The sequence below is a fragment of the Pseudophryne corroboree genome, chromosome 2 (assembly GCF_028390025.1).
Source record: "Pseudophryne corroboree isolate aPseCor3 chromosome 2, aPseCor3.hap2, whole genome shotgun sequence".
NCBI classification, from domain to species: Eukaryota; Metazoa; Chordata; class Amphibia; order Anura; family Myobatrachidae; genus Pseudophryne; species Pseudophryne corroboree.
This window is the reverse complement of record NC_086445.1, coordinates 380,090,141-380,104,597: the sequence shown is the minus strand read 5'-3', so window position 1 is coordinate 380,104,597 and position 14,457 is coordinate 380,090,141.

The following is a 14,457-nucleotide window of genomic DNA, read 5'->3' as shown; positions in this document are numbered from 1 at the left end:
ATACTAGCTGAGATAATTTGAGCTTAAAATAGGATTTTAATTACTGTACCTACTGGTAAATCCTTTTCTCGTAGTCCGTAGAGGATGCTGGGGTCCACATTAGTACCATGGGGTATAGAAGGGTCCCTTGGGAGCCATGGGCACCTTAAGAGTTTAATAGTGTGGGATGGCTCCTCCCTCTATGCCCCTCCTACCAGACTGAGTCCAGAAACTGTGCCCGAGGAGACGGACATACTTTGAGAGAAGGAAATACACAGATAGCGGTGAGATTCACACATAACAGAAAGCCAAGCTAACCAGCTTGAAACAATTCAGCAACGGCTGAACAACAGTACTTAACCAAGTAACATAGAAACATAGAAACATAGAATTTGTCGGCAGATAAGAACCACTCGGCCCATCTAGTCTGCCCCTTTTTTTTTTTTTTTACATTATTTTTATCTCTAACCTTATTTGATCCTTATTTCTTATTAAGGATATCCTTATGTCTATCCCATGCATGTTTAAATTGCTCTACTGTCTTAGCCTCTACCACCTCTGATGGGGGGCTATTCCACTTGTCCACTACCCTTTCTGTGAAATAATTTTTCCGCAAATTTCCCCTGACCCTCCTCCCCTCCAGCCTCAGTGCATATCCTCGTGTCCTACTGCTTCTCTTCATTTGGAGAATGTTTCCCTCCTGGACTTTGTTAAAACCCTTGATATATTTGAAAGTTTCTATCATGTCCCCCCTTTCCCTTCTCTGCTCCAAACTATACATATTGAGATTTCTTAGTCTTTCTGGGTATGTTTTGTGATGTAGGCCATGCACCATTTTAGTTGCCCTCCTTTGTACAGTTTCTAATGTATTAATATCCTTTTGAAGATATGGCCTCCAGAACTGAATACAGTATTCTAGATGAGGCCGTACCAATGACCTATACAGTGGCATTATTACTTCTTTCATTCTGCTGCTGATTCCTCTCCCAATGCAGCCAAGCATCTGTCTAGCATTCCTCATTGCCTTGTTACATTGCTTACCTGCCTTTAAGTCATCTGAAATAGTGACTCCTAGATCCCTTTCCTCCTCAGTAGTTTCCAGTATAGTGCCATTAATACTATATTTAGCTTTAGGATTTTTGAGACCCAAGTGCATGATTTTGCATTTTTTGGCATTAAACTGTCATTGCCAGACTCTTGACCATTCCTCTAGTCTACCTAGATCCTCAATCATTTATTTTACCCCACCTGGTGTGTCTACCCCGTTGCATACCTTTGTGTCATCTGCAAAAAGGCATGCTTTCCCTTTAATGCCATTTGCAATGTCACCAATAAAGATATTAAAAAGAACTGGTCCAAGTACAGATCCCTGGGGTACTCCACTGGTAACATTTCCCTCCTGTGAATGCACTCCATTTACCACAACTCTCTGTTTTCTATCCTTCAACCAAGATCTTATCCATTCAATAATCCTAATATCCAATCCCAAACTTTCAAGTTTATTTAGCAGTCTGCAATGTGGAACAGTGTCAAAAGCCTTACTAAAGTCTAGATAAGCTATATCCATGGCTCCACCTTTATCCATCACTTTAGTCACACAATCAAAAAAGTCAATAAGATTTGTTTGACATGATCTCCCCCCAGTGAATCCATGCTGTTTGGGATCCTGTAAATTGCCGGATTTGAGATAATCTACAACTCTTTCTTTTAAGAGTGTTTCCATCAATTTCCCTACTACTGATGTAAGACTCACTGGTCTGTAGTTGTTTGCCTCTTCCTTGCTTCCACTTTTGTGCAGTGGGACTACGTTTGCTCTTTTCCAGTCCTCTGGAATTACTCCTGTAGCTAATGACTGGTTGAATAATTCTGTCAATGGTGCTACCAGCACCTCTTTAAGTTCTTTTAGTATCCTTGGATGTATCCCATCTGGCCCCATAGATTTGTCCACTTTCAGCTTTGAGAGTTCTGTTAGGACCTTCTCCTCTGTAAATGTACTTGTTTCATTTTCCTGAATATCCCTGCAACTTAACTGTGGCCCCTTCCCCTCTCTTTCAGTAGTAAATACTGAGCAAAAATAATCATTAAGATGATCTGCTATTAAATTGTCTCCTTCAACAAAACTCCCAGTGTCCTTCTTTAGTTTTATAATTCCGCCTTTTGTTTTTCTCCTTTCGCTTATATACCTAAAAAAAGTTTTGCCTCCTTTACCCACTGACTGGGCCATTTTCTCCTCAGCTTGTGCCTTTGCACATCTGATTACCTTCTTAGTCTCCTTCTGTCTAACAAGATATATCTCTTTGTCTTCATTATTTTGTGTTTGCTTATATTTCCTAAAAGCCATCTTTTTTGCTCTCACAATATTTGTGTCACGAACCGGTCTCTTACCTTTGCGGGTTCTGGGGTTCATCCGTTGCCAGTGCGGTTGCTCGCGGTGCTGTGCGCCCGTGTGGGGACGCGGCGTGATCGGTGGCACAGGTAATGCAGAATCTGGGAACTGTGAGTGCGGGGACCAAATGGCCTAAGGCACTGCGGTGTGTTTGCTGTATAGGAGGTGGCCATGTTGGAGACCAAATAGGTAATACAGAGCACTTGTGAAAACACCTGTGGGCAGGTGTAAGCCAATCCCGTGCTTGTGCTGCCTTTAAGTAGGCTGGGATTATGTTACTCTGGGCCAGTGCTTTGTTGTATCAACGCTGTGCTCTAGCTCTGAGCTCTCTCCGTGCATTCCTGTGTGATTCCCGTGGTCCAGATATCGCCTCCGTTCCCAGAGGTCCGTCTGCAGCCTTCACTGCTAAAAGATCCACCAGCTCCCCGCTGTGCTGTCAGTTAATTGCACACCTACTGGAAGCAGTTGGATTCCCAGAGTCTTGCATGAGGTTACCTTGTCTGCCTACCATACAAAGTTTGGAGGATTCCATTACCCTCATCTGTTCGTTTGTTCAACTCTGCATTTAACCCATTCATCACCTTGTCATCTACTACAGTTTCACAGTGATCTCCGGAACCCGCAAGTAACCCTATTCAGTACTTTATATTTGCTATGTTGTCATAACAAGGATAATTCTTCACAGTCTCTCAGTTAACTCTCAAAACTCCATTGCAAATCCTTACAGTTATTTCTTCATGTCTGCATTATTCAGTTAATCACATTCTGCAGTTCAGCATCAAAGCTTGTTTATATTTGGACAATTCAACATTTATTCATCAGCTTGTTTTATATACAGTACCATGAACATTTCTTTTATTTGTCTTTGAGATTTATCCTGCATATTATTTCTGCCATTCCTGCAATACTTCAGTATGATATGATGATTAACAACTTGTCATTTAACTCTTTACTGGAATTGTTAATTTCAATAAATATATGGAATGGAACTTTCTTCGTCCTCCCTGCTTTCTTCATACCCCAGCACCTACACCTGTGGTTGGTCCCGGGTTAACGGATTCACAAAAACACCCGGACCTGACAGTAAGCACTGGCCACATGGATCCGTCAAGTGACCAATTCGCAGGAGGCGGTGCTACGTCAGATATCCTTTCCCGTCTGGAAAACCAGGAGTCTATACAGACACAAATAGTGCAGTTTATGCAAACTATGGCAGACCGTTTAGAGACTCTTCATACGGCTATTAAAACGTCTCAAATCCAGATTCCAACTCCGGTTGTCCCAGTTACCACTACAGCTTCTCCTGTGACGCTGCCTACGTCCCGCTTGCAGTTACCCTCTCCGAGTAAGTTTGACGGAACTCCAAATCTTTGCAGAGGATTCCTGAATCAATGCGAGATCCAGTTCGAACTGTTGTCCGCCAGTTTTCCATCAGCTCGTTCTAAGGTTGCATATATTATTGCCCTCCTCTCCGGTCAGGCTCTGGAGTGGGCATCACCATTATGGGAAAGAGGTGATCCTATCCTCTCTAATTACAAGGAGTTCGTATCATCCTTCCGGAGAATCTTTGACGAACCAGGCAGAACCACCTCAGCATCTTTGGAGATTCTCCGTCTACGTCAAGGTTTACGTCCTGTCAGTCAATATATTATTCAGTTTCGCACGTTGTCTTCAGAGTTAAATTGGAATGAGGAGGCCTTGATCGCTGCGTTTTGGAATGGACTTTCAGAGAAAATCAAGGATGATTTAACCATCCGGGATGTGCCTACTAAACTGGATGAATTGATTTCTCTCTGTAACAAACTTGACCTACGCTACAGAGAGCGATGTTTAGAGAAATCCAGGACAGAGCGATCCAGTCCACGTTATCATCCTAGGCCTCGACAAGATTCTTCATCACAGTCGCCGGTAACAACAGAAAAACCTATGCAGGTTGGGCGCTCTCGCCTCACAGAGGAAGAACGACTTCGTCGTCGACAGGGTAACCTCTGCATGTACTGCGGGTCCTCCGAACATTTAGTTAAATCCTGCAAACTCCGGCCTGGGAGACTCTCGCTCCTAGCTTATCCAAGGGAGGTTAAGCTAGGAGTTACTTTAGAATCACGTTCTGGGAAAGAGCCGACCTTGTCTATTCAATTAAAAGTTCCAAGTTCTACAGTGAAAGTTTCAGCCCTCCTAGATTCCGGGGCAGCCGAGAACTTTATCTCCTCAGCCTTTGTCATACGGTCTAAAGTTCAAACCATGCCTCTGGAAGCAGCAGTTGCTGTTACAGCAGTGGATGGAAGTCGAATTCCAGATGGTATAATTACTCATCGAACCGTATGTCTCAAGATGAAAGTTGGTGTGCTCCATTCCGAATACCTCTCATTCTACGTGATTCCCAAAGCCTCTCAAGATGTGATACTTGGTTTACCTTGGCTGCAGAAACATAATCCTCAACTTAATTGGCAAACCATGGAGGTCCTTTCGTGGGGTAAATCTTGTACCAAGGACTGTTTAGCCTCAATTGTACCTCTCCGGTCAATTAGCCTTCCCGACCTACCTCCGGTGTATCAATCCTTTGCGGATGTTTTCAGTAAACAAGCAGCAGACTCTCTACCTCCTCATCGCGAATGGGACTGCCCAATCGTCCTGGTTCCGGGTAAAACACCTCCTAGGGGACGAATTTATCCGCTATCCATCCCAGAGACGCAAGCTATGTCTGATTATATACAGGAAAATCTAACCAAAGAATTTATCAGACCATCTTCTTCACCTGCAGGAGCCGGATTCTTCTTCGTTAAGAAGAAGGACGGTGGGTTACGACCATGCATAGATTACCGTGGACTCAATGAGATCACTGTGAAAAACAAGTACCCATTACCCTTAATTCCAGAATTATTTGACCGGGTAAAGGGAGCTACTGTGTTTACAAAATTGGATCTCCGAGGGGCCTACAATTTAATCCGCATCCGGGCAGGGGACGAGTGGAAGACTGCTTTTAATACCCGGGATGGGCATTACGAATACCTTGTAATGCCTTTTGGTCTTTGTAATGCACCTGCAGTTTTTCAAAGCTATGTGAATGAACTTTTTCGTGATCTTCTCTACAAGTGTCTAGTAGTGTACTTGGATGATATCCTAATATTCTCTACGGATCTAAAGTCTCACCGTCACCAAGTTAAAGAGGTACTGACACGTCTGAGGAAAAATCAACTCTATTGTAAGTTAGAGAAGTGCACTTTTGAAGTATCTTCCATACCGTTCCTTGGTTACATCATTTCTGGATCAGAGCTATGTATGGATCCCGGTAAGGTACAAGCTATCCGAGATTGGTCCACTCCTACAACTCTCAAGGGGATTCAGCGATTTCTTGGCTTTGCTAATTTCTATAGGAGATTCATTAAGAATTATTCTTCGTTAGCTGCTCCCATCACAGCCCTAACTCGCAAGGGAGCAAATCCTACGAACTGGTCTTCTGAAGCAATCAAAGCCTTCTCTGATTTAAAGCAAGCCTTTGGGTCAGCCCCCGTTCTTCGACAGCCTGATTTGAATCGTCCCTTTCTACTAGAGGTGGATGCATCTACAGAAGCAGTAGGAGCTGTGTTATCACAAGTCTTTGAAGATTTAAAGGTCCATCCCTGTGGATATTTCTCCCGTAAGTTCCTCCCGGCAGAACGTAATTATGCAATCGGTGAGCAAGAGTTACTTGCCATCAAGTTGGCATTTGAGGAGTGGAGATACCTTCTAGAAGGAGCACAACATCGCATTACAGTTTATACTGATCATAAGAATCTTCTGTATCTGCAGTCAGCTCAGTGTTTGAATCCACGACAAGCTCGATGGGCGCTTTTCTTCACACAATTGGATTTCAAGCTCACCTATCGTCCAGGGTCTCAGAACAAAAAGGCAGATGCCCTTTCCCGGTCCTTTGCTTCTTCTGAATTAAATGATGCTACCACGAATCAAGCCATTGTGAATCCTACGTCCTTTTTAATGACTCGAACCTCTCCAGTTCCTCCGCCTGGCAAGACCTTTGTCGCCACAAGTCTTCGAAAACGGCTGCTTACCTGGGCTCACTCCTCTTCCTTCATGGGTCATCCTGGGGTTCTAAAGACTCTCAAATTTATTCAACAGTCTTATTGGTGGCCACGTCTCAAAGCCGATGTCCAAGAGTTTATAGCAGCATGTCCTAAATGTGCCCAACATAAGAGTCCAAGAAGTTCTCCACCAGGTTTATTACATCCACTATCCATACCCAAACAACCATGGACTCATATCTCAATGGATTTCGTGACCGATCTACCTCCATCAAAAGGGCGAAATACCATTTGGGTGATAGTGGATCGATTTTCGAAAATGGCACATTTCATTCCATTAACTGGGTTACCATCAGCCCCTTTACTAGCCAGATTGTTCATCTCTGAAATCTTCAAGTTGCATGGCCTTCCTCGAGAGATTATCTCTGATCGGGGAACACAGTTTGTGGCCAAGTTTTGGAGGTCGCTTTGTTCATCTTTAAATGTCAAGTTGAATTTTTCTTCTGCATATCATCCTCAGACAGATGGACAAACTGAGAGAGTCAACCAAGACCTTGAAACATTTCTCCGGCTATATATATCGTCCTCACAGGATGACTGGGTTGACTACCTTCCATTGGCAGAATTTGCTCATAATAATCTCTTCCATTCATCTTCAGAATCTACGCCCTTTTATATTAACTTCGGCTTTCATCCTCGTGTGCCAGAGTTCCATCCATTGCCAGCCCTAGAGGTTCCAGCGGCAGATCAAGAGCTTCAACGTCTATCTAGAATCTGGAGTTGTGTGCGTATGTCGTTGGTCAAAACTTCCGCTCGTTATAAATCTTTTGCAGATAGAAAACGTAAAGCTGTACCGAATTACAAAGTGGGAGACCAAGTTTGGATTTCTACGCGCAATCTCAGGTTCAAAGTTCCTTCTAAGAAATTTGCTCCCAAGTTTATTGGTCCATTTCCCATTGTAAAGGTACTCAACCCTGTGTCATACAAAGTCAAGTTGCCACCGTCTTTGAGAATTCCTAATGCCTTTCATACATCTTTACTGAAGCCTTTGATTCTCAATAAGTTCCGTACTACTCAGTCCAAATCTCCTAAAGTTCACTCTTTGCAGAATGAGGAATTTGAAGTTAAAGAGATTGTGGACTCACGTTCCCGATATGGACGTTTACAGTTTTTGGTCGACTGGAAGGGTTACGGTCCAGAGGAGAGATCCTGCGTTTTCTCTGAGGATGTTCATGCTCCAAGACTGGTACAGAAATACTTCTCCAAAAATCCTGACAAGGTTCAAAGGTGTTCGGAGACCACCCGTAGAAGAGGGGGTACTGTCACGAACCGGTCTCTTACCTTTGCGGGTTCTGGGGTTCATCCGTTGCCAGTGCGGTTGCTCGCGGTGCTGTGCGCCCGTGTGGGGACGCGGCGTGATCGGTGGCACAGGTAATGCAGAATCTGGGAACTGTGAGTGCGGGGACCAAATGGCCTAAGGCACTGCGGTGTGTTTGCTGTATAGGAGGTGGCCATGTTGGAGACCAAATAGGTAATACAGAGCACTTGTGAAAACACCTGTGGGCAGGTGTAAGCCAATCCCGTGCTTGTGCTGCCTTTAAGTAGGCTGGGATAATGTTACTCTGGGCCAGTGCTTTGTTGTATCAACGCTGTGCTCTAGCTCTGAGCTCTCTCCGTGCATTCCTGTGTGATTCCCGTGGTCCAGATATCGCCTCCGTTCCCAGAGGTCCGTCTGCAGCCTTCACTGCTAAAAGATCCACCAGCTCCCCGCTGTGCTGTCAGTTAATTGCACACCTACTGGAAGCAGTTGGATTCCCAGAGTCTTGCATGAGGTTACCTTGTCTGCCTACCATACAAAGTTTGGAGGATTCCATTACCCTCATCTGTTCGTTTGTTCAACTCTGCATTTAACCCATTCATCACCTTGTCATCTACTACAGTTTCACAGTGATCTCCGGAACCCGCAAGTAACCCTATTCAGTACTTTATATTTGCTATGTTGTCATAACAAGGATAATTCTTCACAGTCTCTCAGTTAACTCTCAAAACTCCATTGCAAATCCTTACAGTTATTTCTTCATGTCTGCATTATCCAGTTAATCACATTCTGCAGTTCAGCATCAAAGCTTGTTTATATTTGGACAATTCAACATTTATTCATCAGCTTGTTTTATATACAGTACCATGAACATTTCTTTTATTTGTCTTTGAGATTTATCCTGCATATTATTTCTGCCATTCCTGCAATACTTCAGTATGATATGATGATTAACAACTTGTCATTTAACTCTTTACTGGAATTGTTAATTTCAATAAATATATGGAATGGAACTTTCTTCGTCCTCCCTGCTTTCTTCATACCCCAGCACCTACACCTGTGGTTGGTCCCAGGTTAACGGATTCACAAAAACACCCGGACCTGACAATTTGCTACTTCTTTTGCAAACCACACTGGCTTCCTTTTCCTTGTGTTTTTCCTAACAGTTTTGATACAAAGGTCTGTTGCCTTCAATATTGCACATTTTAATGTTTCCCACCTCTCCTGCACTGCTTCCAAGTTCCTCCACTCTGCCAAAGAATTGCTTAGACATTTTCCCATCCCTACAAAATCAGCCTTCCTAAAATCCAACACCTTTGTTTTTGTATGGGACGAGTAAGTCTCTGTCTTAATGCTGAACCATACTGCTTGATGATCACTGGATCCCAGGTTTTCACCCACTTTTACGTACGATAATCAGTCTCCATTTGTAAGTATTAAGTCTAATATTGAATCTTTCCGAGTGGGCTCCCTCACCAATTGGTGGAGGGATGCTGCCTGAAGGGAATTTAAAATGTTCCTACTTCTAGTGGAACTAGCAACAGACACCTCCCAGTTTACATCAGGAAGATTAAAGTCTCCCATGATTATTACCTCTCCTTTTAATGCCATTTTAGTTATGTCCTACAATAGGTTCTTGTCGAGTTCCTCTTCCTGACCTGGTGGCTTGTATATCACGCCAATACGAATAATCAACTTTTCCCCTGTTTCTATGGTCACCCAAAGGGCCTCAGTTTTTTCTTCAATACTTTGTATTAATGTAGTATTTATGGTATTTTTTACATACATTGCTACCCCTCCTCCGATTTTTCCAATTCTGTCCTTCCTAAATAAAGTATATCCCGGTATAGCTATGTCCCAGTCATGATTTTCATTGTACCATGACTCTGTAATTGCCACAATGTCTAGATCAGAGGTCCTCAAACTCGGTCCTCGGGGGCCCACACAGTGCATGTTTTGCAGGTAACCCAGCAGGTGCACAGGTGTATTAATTACTCACTGACACATTTTAAAAGGTCCACAGGTGGAGCTAATTATTTCACTTGCGATTCTGTGAGGAGACCTGCAAAACATGCACTGTGTGGGCCCCCGAGGACCGAGTTTGAGGACCTCTGGTCTAGATCATCCCTTGTCTTTATTGCAGTTAGTTCTGGGATTTTATTTCCTAAGCTCCTAGCATTTGCACACATAGCTTTTAGAGTTTTGTTTGTGCTTTTTCTGTTCCTAGCTATGTTCTTCTCTCTGCCTATTTTTATTTGGTTTTGATCTGAATTATCTTCTGTTGCTGTGGATATGCTTCCTATTCCCTTTGCCTGCATAAACAATACCTCTGTGTTGGGGGAGCAGATTTCTTTATTCCTGTTTGGTTCACTGCCCCCCTTTGTTAGTTTAAATAGTTCTTGATGAAGCAGCCAAACTGTTCAGTTAGTATTCTTGTTCCCCTTGAAGATGGGTGCAGGCCGTCACTTTTGTATAAGCTACTATCTTGCCAGATGGTGTGACTGTGGCCTATAAATCCAAATCTCTCCTCATTGCACCATGTCCTTAGCCAAACATTGAAGTTTCTGATGCAATGAGTTCTGTCTTCCCCTCTGTGTACTGGCAATACTTCTGAAAAAGATACAGTGGTTGCCACCTGCTTCAGAGCAGTCCCTAACTTCCTAAATTCATCTTTTACGGCCATGAGTTCAGCATTTGCCAGGTCATTTGTCCCTAGGTGGACAATGACATCCACCTCCCCATCTTTTCTTGCTGCTTTTACAATTCTTAGCATGCGCTCTTTATCCCTTGGAGCTGTGGCTCCAGGTAAGCACCTTACTTCTTCATTTGCATTTCCCAGATGTATTCCTCTAATAATGGAATCTCCCAAGAGAAGTGCAGTCCTTTTTGGAGATGCAATTTTCCTGTTCCATTTCCTGTTCCTATAATTGGTAGAAGTCCCCATATCCTCCTGTTCTGTAGTTCCTCTATTAGTTGTATCTTCCAGCCCTGCAAGAGTAGCATACGAGTTTTGCAGTGTCACCGCTTGCGGGAGGTGTCTGTGTCCCTCTGGAAATATCTGCCCTTGAGAGCCCACAGTAGTCAAGGCAGAATGTCTTCTGGTGGCTCTCTGAGGCAGTGGAGGCTTCAAAGACACAGACATCCTACAAATCTCAGCATGCAGTTTTGCTATCTCCTCCTTCAGCAGAGAAAATTGCTCACAGATTGGACAGCAGCCGAGTCTCCACGCTGCCTCTTTCCAAACAAATGCTTTACATCCATTGCACTGCACAAGGCCAAACATTGTATCAGATGTTAATGGTATTGCAAATTTTTGTGTCACTTGGTGTATTATAAAACTCACCTTTTGCTGTATTCTAACTCACCTGCTGCTGTTTCAAACTCACTTAATAAGCCAAGCCTCACTTTATAATGCACACCTCTCACAATGAGCACGCTCACTGAGTCTGGTCACTGTTTATATAGTAACCATGCAGTACTTAACCAAGTAACAATGCAGAACTTAACCAAGTAACAAATGCAGGAAAAAGAAGCACTGGGCGGGCGCCCAGCATCCTCTACGGACTACGAGAAAAGGATTTACTGGTAGGTAATTAAAATCCTATTTTCTCTTACATCCTAGAGGATGCTGGGGTCCACATTAGTACCGTGGGGATGTACCAAAGCTCCCAGTATGGGAGGGAGAGCGCAGAGGCTCCTGCAGAACCGATTGATCAAACTTTAGATCCTCAGATGCCAATGTATTGAACTTGTAGAACTTAGCAAACGTGTTCGATCCTGACCAAGTAGCCGCTCGGCAAAGATGTAAAGCCGAGACACCCCGGGAAGAACCCACTTTACGAGTAGAGTGGGCCTTAACAGATTTTGGACACGGCAAGCCTGCCGTAGAATAAGCATGCTGGATAGTACACCTGATCCAGTGAGAAATTGTCTGCTTAGAAGCAGGACACCCAACCTTGTTGGGATCATAAAGGACAAACAGAGCATCCGACTTTCTGTGACGAGAAGTTCTCTTCACATAAATCTTCAAAGCCCTTACAACATCCCAGGATTTTGAAGTAATTGAGGAGTCACTAGCCACTGGCACCACAATAGGCTGGTTGATATGAAAAGCCGACACAACCTTCGGAAGAAATTGTTGACGCGTCCTGAGGTCAGCTCTATCTTCATGGAAAATCAAGTAGGGGCTTTTGCAGGACAATGCCCTCAATTCCGACACACGTCTAGCAGATGCCAATGCCAATAGTGTGACCGCCTTCCAAGTAAGGAACTTGACATCAACCTCCTGTAAAGATTCGAACCAATCCGACTGCAGGAACTGCAGCACCACATTAAGATCCCAAGGTGCCGTAGGAGGCACAAAGGGAGGCTGGATGTACAGAACCCCTTTCAAGAAAGTCTGAACCTCAGGGAGGACAGCCAATTGTTTCTGAAAGAAAATGGACAAGGCCAAAATCTGGACTTTTATGGAGCCCAACCGCAGGCCCACGTCCACACCTGTTTGCAGAAAGAGGAGAAACCGCGCTAGTTGAAACTCCACCATAGGAAACTTTTTGGATTCACACAAAGACACGTACTTTTTCCAAATTCGATGGTAAAGTTTTGACGTTACTCCTTTCCTAGCCTGTATCAGGGTAGGAATAACCTTGTTCGGAATGCCCTTCCGAGCTAAGATCTGGCGTTCAACCTCCATGCCGTCAAACGTGGCCGTGGTAAGTCTTGATAAGCAAACGGCCCCTGTTACACAAAGTCCTCTCGAAGAGGAAGAGGCCTCGGATCTTCCAGCAGTAACTCCAGAAGATCTGCGTACCAAGCACTTCTTGGCCAGTCCGAAGCAATGAGGATCGCCTGGAAGTGGAGGGAACACATACACTGACTTGAACACCCACGGAGTTACCAGGGCGTCCACCGCCACTGCCTGTGGGTCTCTAGACCTGGAACAGTACCTCCGAAGCTTCTTGTTGACGCGGGAGGCTATCATGTCTATTTGAGGTACGGCCCAAAGACTTGTCACCTCTGCGAACACCTCCGAATGGAGGCCCCACTTTCCTGGATGGAGATCGTGTCTGCTGAGGAAGTCCGCTTCCCAGTTGTCCACTCCCAGAATGAAGATTGCTGACAGCGCCACCGCAAGCTTTTCCTCCCAGAGGATGATTCTTGTTACCTCTGACATTGCAGCTCTGCTTTTCGTTCCGCCTTGTCGGTTTATGTAGGCCACTGTCATTACATTGTCTGACTGCACCTGAATGGCCTGATCTTTCAGAAGATGTGCCGCTTGTAGATGACCATTGTACACAGCCCTTAGTTCCAGAATGTTTATCGGAAGGATGGATTCCAGACTTGACCACTTTCCTTGGAAGTTTTCCCCTTGGGTGACTGCTCCCCAACCTCTGAGACTTGCATCCGTGGTTAGGAGGATCCAATTCTGAATTCCAAACCTGCGGCCCTCTCGTAGGTGAGAAGTTTGCAGCCACCAGAGGAGTGAGATTCTGGCTTTCGGTGACAGACGTACCCTCTGGTGCATGTGAAGATGAGATCCTGACCATTTGTCCAGGAGATCCAGTTGGAAAGACCATGCATGAAATCTTCCATACTGTAGAGCCTAGTAGAAGGCAACCATCTTCCCCAGAAGGTGAATGCACTGATGAACTGATACCTGGGCTGGCTTCAGGACATCCCAAACCATTGTTTGTATCACCAACGCTTTCTCCGCCAGCAGAAACACCCTCTGTACTTCCGTGTCGAGGATCATCCCCAGGATGGACAGTCTCCTTGTCGGCTCCAAATGCGACTTTGGAAGATCCAGGATCCATCCATGATCCTGGAATAGTTGAGTTGAAAGAGCAATGCTCTGTAACAGCTTCTCCCTGGAAGACGCTTTTATCAGCAGATCGTCCAGATAAGGAATTATGAATTCCCTCAAATAAGGGTTCAATAACTTTAGGTTCAATATTGGCCTGACCAAACCATCCGGTTTCGGTACCACAAACAGGTTTGAGTAATAACCCTTGTTTGTTAGGTGAGGTGGAACTGGAACAATGACATTTGACTTTAGCAATTTATGAATGGCTTCCTGTAGGATAGCACTTTCTGTCAGCAAAGCTGGTAAGCCTGATTTGAAGAATCTGTGAGGTGGGAGTTCTTGAAACTCCAGTTTGTACCCCTGGGTAACAATATCTTGTACCCAGGGGTCCAGGCCTGATGACACCCAGACATGACTGAAATTTCTTAGTCTTGCTCCCACCTTCCCGATCTCCAGGCTGGGAGGTCCACCGTCATGCCGAGGATTTTGAGGAAGCAGAATCAGATTTCTGTTCCTGTGAACCTGTTGGTGCAGGTTTTCTGGATTTCCCCCGACCTCCTCTAAAGAAAGTGGAAGGGGGTTTGGACTTTTTAACTTTTGCGGTCCAAAAGGACTGCATTGTAGACGTAGGATAACATTTCCTAGTCGGCGGTGTTGCTGAGGGAAGAAATGTTGACTTACCCGCAGTTGCCGTGGAGATCCATGCATCTAACGCTTCCCCAAACAGAGCCTGACCTGTGAAGGGTAGGTCCTCCACACTCTTCTTGGATTCCGCATCCGCAGACCATTGGCGCAGGCAGAGTCCCCTGCGTGCCGAGACAGCCATGGAAGAAGCCCTCGCATTAAGATGGCCAAAGTCCTTCATGGCCTCCACCATGAAACCTGCAAAATCATGTATGTGACGTAAAAACAATTCAATGTCACTTCTATCCATAGAATCTAATTCCTCTAG